This window comes from Lolium rigidum, chromosome 1 (genome assembly GCF_022539505.1).
Source record: "Lolium rigidum isolate FL_2022 chromosome 1, APGP_CSIRO_Lrig_0.1, whole genome shotgun sequence".
NCBI lineage: Eukaryota > Viridiplantae > Streptophyta > Magnoliopsida > Poales > Poaceae > Lolium > Lolium rigidum.
The window spans coordinates 68,279,177-68,290,633 of NC_061508.1; the positions used below are offsets into that span (position 1 = coordinate 68,279,177).

Sequence of the window (11,457 nt, forward strand, 5' to 3'; positions counted from 1 at the left end):
ATTGCAAGCAAAAAATCCAAATATCAAGGTGTAATGCTGCAAACTGAAGCTAAAGTCCCAAGGTGCAAGCCTGACCAATTATTGAATAGATGAAACTTACCACCTGCAGATATAAATGTTTTGCCTATGCAAACCACTAGACACGGTAGTAGCTTTCCGAATCTCATTAAGCCTGGCATTGCAGAGATATAACACCAATCCATCATCAGAAAACAGTGCAATCATGTAATGTTGGTGAAGAATTGGCTGTGTTGGCAATCTCGTAAGCTATATATAGCTGAATAATAGGAAAATTCTTTTTGTAAAAATTTGTGGTGGATACTGTATCTCTCGGGCATTAAGACCACACGGATATAAGCACTTCGGAGCTGACTACATATCAACACTTTGGAACAGAAGCAAAATCTGCACAGCATTTCCCCCGCTTGGAGAGTAGAAGGCATTAAGACACGAAGTACCATCCAAACACAGAAAGCGAGCAGACAGTAGAAGGCAAATTTATGTCATGTTTCTTCTTAGTTCAAATGAAGGCCTGCAAAAGAAGCAGCAGTCTTACATGGGGATGCCCCGGTGACAGAATCAGTACTTCTGAATGATATCCAAATAAAAGCAAGGAATCTCGACCAAACCACCTACACCTCATCACTCACACGATTCTTCCCAGTTTTCCACTTCAAGGTCCGGCTGCGGCTTGGGCACTGCTTGCCCCCCGCTCTGTGCTCCGGACCCAGCATCAGTGCGGAGATCAGGCTTGCGTTTGTCAGCTGGCAAGGAGATTGTGCCAGAAGGAGACTCCAGAGCAGTCAATCTAGATGTACCCATGACCTGGCCAGGGGTATCAGCCTGCCTCCAAGCTGACCCTGGAGCTTGACCAAGCACACTCGTCCCTGGAGAATGCCAGTCTCCAGATGATCCAGGCTCAGAGGCACCAGCCTTCTTCCATGGCTTGGCACTGCCCTGTGCAGTGGATCCTCCGTCCCTCTGTGCCCGAACCCACACATTGCCTGATGACGAAGCCTGAGCGATGCTGCTTGGGGAAAACATCGCAGCCCCCTGGTAAGCAGACCCATAGTCCAGCCGCCTCAGCGCTGTCACGGCTCTAGCTGGATCACGGAAGACCGCCAAGGCATTTTTGTCATTCAGCCAAACCAATTCACACTCCCCACCAAACCTCAAGACCAGAGAGCTAACATCAGCTTCCATTGGCAGGTCCAGCATTGAAACAACGAGTCTCGGGTCCATGTCCACCATGGGATCAAAATAAGGATAGGAAGCCGAGACAGGGATACCAGCTTTGGAGCCCAGAACACGAGCATGCACCTTCGACTTGGGTGTGACATGGATGGTAACAAAACTCTTGGGCTCCCAACCAACAGCCTGAACAGACAGCTTCCACCTATCTGCAATGAGCCTGATAGCATCCCTCTTTTCCTTCGTCATTTGACAGAACACATGGACCTTGATGTTACTTGAAGAATTTCCTCGCGCCTTTCCAAGCACAAGAAATTTGCACCGCTCCTCTATGGCCAGCACCCACTTTTGCTCTCGACGGAGAAGATCAGAAAGCAATTCCGATGCGCTTGAGTTCTCACCGAAATGCAATGCATCCAGATTGGACGGTATGATGTCAAAAGCTTCAGCAAGGACCCTTTTCCTCTCCACTTTTGCACACTCCTCATCACAGAAAAGCTTCCTCTGCCCAAGAGGTACCCTCATCCCGCTTGAATTCACTGGCTGGAGAGGCATTGGCAGCTTCTGTATGATGGAAGTATCAAACATACTATCACCATTGTATGATCCGCCAGCACTGCAGGGCACAGTTGAAGTGATACGGCCACAAGAACAGGTAATGGTCACACGGACTTCACATCTAACGTCTGGGCAAGGTGATGATGGGTGGCATGGGGTATTGCAAGTGTGCTTGCATTCCCTCCTTGGGACACCACATAACTGTCCACATGAAACTTTGCTCCCAGAGCTTGAACTAGGATTTCCATTTGCAGGCGGCAGATCACAAGGGGAAGGATGGCAAGTCCTGGCGCAAGCATGCAGTCCACATTGACGGTTCTTTCCACAGGGTTGGTTGCATCTGATGTCCTTTGAACCACAAGGGATGTTCCTTAACATCACATGTCCCTCAGTGCATTCTCTCATTACAGACACCACGCAAGGCAGGCAGTCTCCAAAATGGCATTGATGCGAAGCTGGATGCCCACAAGGTTGAGGGACAATGCACTAGTGCGAGCATGATGGAGCTGGTGTGCCGCACGGCTGCGGTGGCAGAATAGATGTCCTGCCACAGGCACAAATGAGATCACTGAATATGGTCTCGCGGCAAGGATCGCAGTGGCCGATGTGGCAGAGATGCTGGCATCCATGCTGCCCACATCGGAGCTTCTTGCCACACGGTATCTGTCAGAAATGAGGATCCATGTTGTCACCTTCATGCTCAACAAATGGCTTTGACAGCGGGCAGCAGCACTCACTGCACCTGTGCCTCCCGCAGTTCTTCTTGCGGCCGCAGGGCTTGTTGCAACGGAACTCTTCCATCGAGGCCATGTAGCACTCTACCATCTGGCCCGATGAGCCACAGCGGCACCTCTGCTCGACGCGTACCAAGCACGGTGGACACTTCCCCTCGTGACATGTAACATTGCACCTATGCACCCCACACAACAACTTCTTGTCGCAAACCTTGTCACAGGTGGGGATTGGGTCCAAGCAGCTCGCCCTCTTCTCCTGGAGCCTTGTCTTGCCGCAATGGCATGTGGTGACCTTCCCTGGCACAAGACCACACTCCCTGCATGGCCCTGGGTGGCAAACATCCTCGTAGGCATGGTTGCCACATGAAAGATTACGGCCACAAACCGCAGTGCAAGAGAACACCCCATCCTTCTCCGACTTGGCCGCCATCTCGCCGCACAACAAGGTTTCTGTTTTCTTGCCACAAAAGCACTGTGCAGAGACGCTAACCTGGCAGTCCCCGCAAGGCCCGGTGTGGCAGACCTTCTCGCAACGGTGCCTCCCGCAGGTGAGCAGTTGCTGGCATTGCTGCCCACATGTATCAGGCGTACTCCAGTCCGCGCACCGGTGAGTGATAGACTGCTTGCCGCAAGGACACGGCCGGTCAGGAGCAAAGGCCTTGCAGGGTGGGCACGGCCCAGGGTGGCACTGCAAGACGCAGACGTGTGGGCACTTGGTGGCAGCATGATCATCTTCATCGGGGTAGGCCGCGCCCTTGGCAGCAGCAGGAGGATTTGTTTTCCCGAGGGGCTTGGAGCAGGGCTCGCCACAGGAGTGCGGGTTGAGGAAGAGGTCGTTGGGGGGATCGCGGCGGCGCCCGCAGAAGCAGGTGTAGGCGATGTGGCGAGCGGGCAGGCCTTGCACGGACTGGCACCCCGGGCAGCGCCAGGAGGCGGCGGCCGGGTGGGAGGCGTCGGAGACGGAGGCCGGGGCGCGCGCCCACTGGCGGATGCAGGGGAGGTGGAAGATGGAGAAGCAGCTGCCGCAGGACCAGACGGGGGCCGACCTCCGCACCATGTCGTAGCAGATCATGCACTCCACCGCGCCCCGCGCCAGCTTATCCTGGATCTCCTGCACCAGCTGCGGCACTGCCGCTGGGGCCGCGGGGGCATCTGCCGACGCAGGGGCGTTCGCGGGTGTGGGTGGAGCCTTCACCTGCGGCGGGCCGCGGCGGTGGTGGATGCTGCTGTTGTAGCGACTGGACTGAGCCCTCTCGTGCGGTGGGGTTTGGCGCTGGTGCGGGTGGGCGGCGGAGGAAGGGTTTGCGGGTGGCGGGTTTGGGGCGGTGTTGCGACGGTGGTGGGGTGGCACATAGGTGGGGATCGGACGGGGGTCGGCGGCGGCGACGGCGGGAGTGGGGGTGGGGGCAGGCGCGCTGTATCGAGGCCTCCATAATCCACGGGAGGCGGGCGTGGCTGGGTTCCCGTTGTCGTTGCCGCGGCATCGATCGGTGGAGGGCTGCATGCGGCGGCGGTGCGGGAACGGGGCTGCCGTTCTCCGTCGGTGAGTTGGGGTGGAGGGGAAAAGCAAGCGCCGTCGGAGCGGAAGAGGTTATTTGAGGCGGCAGGAGAACCTTGGGGAGACGGCAAGTCGGCGGTGGGGAGCGGAGATGCGCCGCGGGTCGGCGAAGAGAAGGGAGGCGGTTGCAGCTGGATCCGGTCGGGTTTCCTAACGTCACCACATTTGTGTTCTCATATCGTGATTCAAAATTGGATAGATTTTGAAATGGAAATTAGGGAGGCTGGGTATGAGCAGGGCTCCAGGAAAACGAAATTACTGTAGAAATTTTTGAACCAATCAAACCAAAACCAAATTCGCTCAGTTTGAACATGTCAAATTTGCATCATCGAGGGGCCAAATTGAAGAAATCACAGGTATCACGCAGCACGTTCCTTTAGCAGAGAGAGAGTCTCCAAAGATGAGAAGGAAACTTGGGTACAACGGGTGCACATCACACCACTTTCTTAACCAATTAATATAAGAATCGATATGTTTAGAGATGCTAGTGAGCTACACTCTCTACCATCTTCGGTTGAACAGAAATGAGTGAGAGTACTCCCTTCTTCTCAGTTTACTAGTCTTATCCGTATCCCTAGGTTCTCAATTTTACTTATATAATTTAAATTATATTATTACAAAATAAAAAATCTAAACTTTCTAATGATATATTTTTTATAACATATAAGTATGCTAACTTGATCAAATTTCTGACCTAGGGATACGCGTACATCTAATAAACTGTGAAAAAAGAACCACTATTTCGTTGAAACAAAACCTATAGCTTAAGTCAGAAGGCAAACTCTAGCCCTAATAGGTCTAGAGCCCAAGTTCTACAAACATAAACCAAAGTAAAAGTGAGAGAAGTTTTTCTCGCACTGATGTCCAGAACAAGATAAAGCGACGCAAATTAAACTCGGACTATCCTCTCGTTATCACAGAACTTCGGATGTAGAAGGGCAGAAGGCAAATCAAATACTACGAAATCCTAAGAAGGAGACTAAGTACATTTTCATCATGGATGATCACATGAACTCCATCCGCTTCCTTCGGGTGCTCCTTTAGACAGGCTTCGGATGCCCAACCCACAAGTAGAGAAGAGGTGGTCTTCCAGGTTGATATCCAGCCAAAGGAGGTGCAGTCAAAGTTTTCATTTTTCTGATTAGGATTGCCTCGACTGGTCCACTAGCTCCCGGACCTGGTCTTTGAAAGGAACCCTCTAGGTCCGCATGTAAGACAGAACTAGCCCCCAAACCTGCTTCATAGATATCCAAGTTTTGCGGTTAAAGACTTAATTGTTCCTATTATTCCATACACTCCAAACAATAGCAGCTGAAATCACATTGAGCTGCATAAATTTCTTATTGCATAACCATTTTAAGGCCAAAGAAATGAAATATGTAATCATCACATTACACACCACAAAGACATCAAACCATAAGAATTTAGGAACTAACTGTGAGAGAACAAATGATTAACCAACTCTATCTCTTTACAAAGAGTGCATTCCAAAGGTTTCAGAATACCCCTTTTCCTCATGTGTCCCTAGTTAGAACTTTATTTGGGGAGGATAACCACGAGAAATGTTAAATCCTGGGAGGTATCTTAACATCCCAAAAGCATGCAAATAAATGGGTTGGACCCTCTAAAATTAAAAATGGCATGAAGAGACTTAGAAAAATAAATTCGTTTAGAATCATATTTCCAAATAGCAACCTCTACAATCTCCATCCACTCCATCATTTGGCCAGCGGAAGTTCTTCTGAAGTCACATCTCAACTATTGTACATCCCAAAGGGAAGAAAAAAATTGAGTTTGCTGATTTGAAACAAAATACCAATATTGGACCGATCTACCATTACCTATTTTTCATTTATATTCAAATTTAACTGTTCTTGAGGCCCAGTCAAACCTTTCCAAAACACAAAAGAGTTTGTATCCAAATAGCAAAGGGTATTTTGGTTTCTTGTATTATACTTAACATCTACAACTCTCCTCCGGAAGCTATCGTCACCATGAACGTATCTTTTCACCCATAAACCATCAAACATATATTTAAATCCTATAAATTGGGTATTTCCAAATTCAACCACCATATTCTTTTTTTCATTCAAATGGAAGGACAATTAGCCAGGTGGATTTTTATATGTCCTTCTCATGACTCCACATACAATTAGTTATAAAGTATCAATCAAACTAAGGGACCATTAAAGAAATTTTAAGAAGGACAACATGTAGATAGGAATACTAGATAAGACAGTTTGAATGAGGATTATTTTAGCTCCCCCTCCATTTGCCATTATACTAAGGATGTTATGAATCAAAGGCTCTAAATTTTCTCTTCTCAACTTATTAAAGTGGACAGGTAAACCTAGATACTTCACAAGGAAATAAACAACAACGACACAATGAAAACAAAATCATGGAAATGAAGGCACTCCTCATGTTCCATGTTAATACACATTAATTCACTCTTATGGTAGTTCATTTTCATCCCTAAGATCTGGTCAAAACATGTCAAGGTACATTTCAGATTAATAACAGTTCTTTCATTTTTCTATAAACAAAATTAGGGCATCACAGACACACTACCCCACCTCCACATGGTATCAAATTAGGGAAAAGTCATCTAATCAAGCCATTATTTGATCCATTGATTAGCATCTTAATTAGAAAAAACATCTACTACAAAATTAAAGGGTGTGGGGCAAAAGAGCCCTCTTGTCTAAAACTTTTTCCTGTCAAGAAGAAATCACCCTCAATGTCATTAACCTTGACACCTACTAATCCCTCTTGAGTTATTGACTAATGAGGGAAATGGTTTTAGGATAAAAAACTCTAATCTCAAGTACTTCATACAGGAAATCCAGGTTTACTCTATCATATGGTTTTTCATAGTCAATTTTAAGTACTAGGCCATGTTCTTTTTTTTTTCCTTTGCACCTCATGAATTATTTCATGTGCATTGACTACACATTCCAGTATAAATCCACCCTTGTGATACAATTACTTTCATGTAAAGTGACTACACATTCTAGGAAATCCAGGTTTACTCTATCATATGGTTTGTCATATGAATTATTTCATACTGCTGGAAAGAAATTAACCTATCTATAATTCTATCGAATCTATTAATAAGTGCTTTCGTACAAATTCTAAAGATACAATTAAGCAGCTAGGTCTGAATTTCTTTATATCCCTAACATCATCTTCTTTAGGGATTAGGGCAATCATGGCAAAATTTAACCTATAAATATCTAGGGTGCCCTGGAACCAATTAAAGATTTCCATCAATCAAACTTAATTATGTCCAAGAAGTGTTGATAAAACATGGCATAAAGGCCATCGGGGCCTGGTGCCTCATCAACATAAGAACCAAACACTGCTTCTGTAACCTCTTCCTATGTGAAACTATTTTCTAAGATACTATTCGCCTCATGGTTGACCTTTTCCTCGGGAGAGAAGAAGTCATTGACTAAAGTAATATTAGGTCTACCCTCTTTCTTCAACAAGTTTTTATAATAATCAGTTGCAATCTTAAGCATCCCTTTATAGTCAGGACCATTGGGGCCATCTAGCACATTAATCCTCTTCTTCTATTAGCAACAACATGAAATTATGCCGTGTTTCTATCTCCTCCTAAAAAATTTCTATCCATAAATATTTGTCTAGCCTTAGTCTCTTCTATGATGCAATATGAATTCAGATCCCTTAGAATGAAACCTAGTCTACTCATCTCTTCATCTGTTAAAGGTTGATTTTAAGATAATTTTTTGAAGCTTTAATATAGTGTTTTCGTACTTTAGAAAAAGAAAACAGTACTAATTTTTTGTTAGTGGGGTATATAGATGATTTCATGAACATGTAAAATCTTGTTAAAATATAAAGGGAAACAAAAAACTTTTTTTTGGTTAAGTAGGCATTAGAGTTTCGTTTTTTAGTATTCACATTTATCATTTTTGTTAAGGTCTGGTATGAACACATCATTCAATGAAACTTTATAAGTACATGTGGTAAACATCCATAGGTACTTGTAAACTTTTATCGAGAATTTTGTGACGTAATTAGTTAAAATTTTCAACAACAAAAAATTGGGCTACATGTTGCCTGGGCTCTCTATGATTTCCGTACTCGAAACTAGATATACGGTCTATTTCAACTATGCCATCTGATCCATAATAAGTGTCGTGGTTTTAGTTTAAATTTTAACTAAATCGAAACACTTATTATGAATCGGAGGAAGTACAAAACTTGCAACATCTAAAAAAACATGAATTTTCAATACTATAGTACACCTTCATTCCATAATATAAGATGTTATAACTATTATTATTATGGGATGGAGGATAGTTGTATAGTGCCATCAACAGATAAGAGTGGTTACAAACGCCGCAAAAGAAAAAAGAAATAGATAGTTAGATACAGATCTAGAGCTAATAGTGATCAGTCGAATACATCCCACACACCAAGAAAATACATCCCACACACCAAGAAAGCATATAACTGCGTATTTGTCACCCAACCCAAATGGTCATCTGCCGAATAATCACTATTAGACGGTACTAACTTACCTAAGAGATCTAAGAGAACTCTAGCCTTCTTACGAGGTGAATGACCCTTCGGCATATTGGGCAGGTCTTGGTTTCTCCCTCCACTATCCTGCAACGTTGATAAGCAACAGAGTATTCTTCAGTAACATCTCACTTAATTCGTACAAAACATTATTGCATTTGTCGACGTGTCTTGTCAAACTAATCTGAAGCAAAACTTCTCGACCAAATAAGTTCAAAATCTTCAGAGAGGGTTCATCAAGGTCATGTGTGATGCCAACAAGATTTAGAACTTCAACACAGATTATGAGCCAGCAGCTTTTAAGCCCATAAGTTAATCAGACATGTCGAACTCGAAGTCCGGATTAGAAACATACCTCCTTGCACATGTAAAGCAGGTGAAACCATGGCCACAGGGTATGAAGAAGCAGCTCCGGGCTTCATCGTAGCAGAGTTTGCATATCTTCTCGTTGTACAAATCTTCCGCAGAGGCAGCAGAGCACATGCTAGACTCCGGTTGCTCTTCAGTTGCTCCGTACCTGAATACAACTTCTTTGCTCAGCAGGATTGGTGCTGCTTCGCTGTGACTTGCAGATTGGCCCTGAACTGTTTCATGCTCTGCATCTAAACACCCTCCGAGTTGCTTCAGGCAGCAATAAAAGAATGCCACTATAACTCCTGCAGTTGTAACCAAATGGAAATGGAATGGAAACATTTTTGAATGGAATGGAAACTAAAGTTACAAAGGATGTCATCAATCGATGAGCACACAAAGAACAGTCGATGAACAAACCAGCACCTATTATAACAAAGTACGCGAGCAACTGGGAAGCAAAGGAGACGACATCGACAATGAAGAGTTTCATAAGCGCCTGAAAAAAATTCGAACACATTTAGTATAGTTTTCAGATGTCATTTATCTAAGATAGGAAAAGAGGGATATGTATACCTTTAACTGCTTCACGTTACTTGCTAATGGTCTTGATCACTGAAACACCCAATTGAATTAACAGCAAATCTAGGATGAGAAGGAGATTCACATTGGAGCAATTTTAGCAGAAGAGTGAATGCTGAACGGTCGAGCCACTAACTTGGTGTAGGAGTTATCTCCAGGCAGGAGAAGAGCCACTAACTTGGTTCTGTTTTACTTGCCAGTCCTGGACTTTCAGCTGAAAGTCCGGGGCAGGAGCGACCAGTTGTTGCAGGTAATTTCAAGGCTAGCTACCATTCTTTCTAGTCTTGACTGAGAGGTTGTCTCATATTTGATCTGTTCCAGGAGATTTAGGAATGCCGGGTGAGAAATAAGGAAGGCTTTCCCAAGTTGGCCTTCGAACCTGTTCCTACAACAAAGCTGTATCGCTACAGGCTACTTGCAAGCTGCCTCGGTTGTTTGTACTGTAACTAAGCAGAGTATTCCCTAAGTTTGGTGAAATTTTGCAGTAGTGGTGAAGATCAAGCTCTCCTGAGGATAGTTTTGTATCGTTGCTGCTTGCTGGCTGGTAGCTTAGAAGTTTTGTACAGCGACACTTGTTATGGACTGGAGACACTTGTTATAGTACATACATTTGTTCTCACAAGTCTTCTTTATTCAGGGTCATGTGATGTGATGCCAGGACAAAGGTTGTGAAAAACCTTATCCCCTGAATGTAGCCCAGTCACCATAAGGTAAGATCCAAAGACAACTTTGTATCTTGTCACCAACTATCTGAAAGATCCTCATATGTAGTGAGTCCACATCCACTATTTTTCAGGTTCTTTTTTTTTCGAGAGCATGCGCAAAATGTGTCTTATCTTTATAGAAGAGAGAACAACAATTACAAGATAGCAACTGATACAGACATCAGTGCCAAGACACACTCACACTTTTCTCCTGCTCCCCACGCTACCAAAGCCTACTCTCGCGCTGTGAACTCCCTCCTCTCCTAGCTAGCTCCCACAGCTGGAACTCCTCTCTGATAGCCGCCAAAACCTGTGTGGGGTTTTTCTGTTCTCGAACGTTTCCAAACACCCGCGCGTTCCGCTGCTTCTAGAGGGTCCACGCAGTAATGATGACCATGGAGTCGAACCTCTTCTTGTCGAGCTTCCTCACTCTTTTCCTCGCCTCCGTCCACCATCTATCTAAGTTCGATTCCAAACCCGGCTGCTCTATGTTGAGAGTAGCACTGCGTAGCACCTCAAATCAGACCTGTCTCGCATATGGGCACTGGGTGAGTATGTGATCCACCTTGTCCACGTCCTGTAGGCATGTGGAGCATGGGTCCGGGTTCTCCTGGAGGCCAAACCTCGCTCTCCAATCTGAGGTCCAAAGCCTATATCTGAGGGCTAACCATGCAAAGATCTTGCATTTCGCCGGAGCAAAGGACTTCCAAACAGGAGAGCACATACTCCAACTCGTGCTCCCCTTGCAAAGCATCTCGTACGTGCACTTGGCGGAATACTCTCCCGAAGCCGAGCCTTTCCACCTAATGAGGTCCGGCCTCGATGCGTCCCGCTCCATTGTATCCACCGCTTCCCACAGCCGGATGCACTGCGCTCCTCCCACCACTGAAAGCTCGTCTGTAATGTCATTCAGCCATAGATTGTTCTCCATAGCCTCCGCCACCGATCTCGTGTTTTTGCGCCTCGTCGGGACTCTGGCGCACACCTCAGGTGCAAGCTCTTCTGCCGTAAAACCATTAATCCACTGGTCGCGCCAAAAGATGGTTTTGCGGCCATCTCCAATGGTAAAGCTTGACAGACTCCTGAAAACCTCTTCCGCCTCCCTATCTATTAATCCCGGCAAACCTTGCCAAGGTCTGTCGGGGTCCGTCCGTCTCAACCAACACCATCTCACCCGCAGGGCCAGCCCCTGTAACCTGAGGCACTTGATGCCTATCCCCCCCACCTC

At 45.8% G+C, this 11,457-nt stretch overlaps 1 pseudogene; it reads right to left on the bottom strand.

Moving 5' to 3' along the window:
• Window positions 1–642: 642 nt before the first annotated feature.
• LOC124646701 lies at window positions 643–3,987 on the bottom strand (annotated as a pseudogene).
• Between the last annotated feature and the right edge of the window lie 7,470 nt (window positions 3,988–11,457).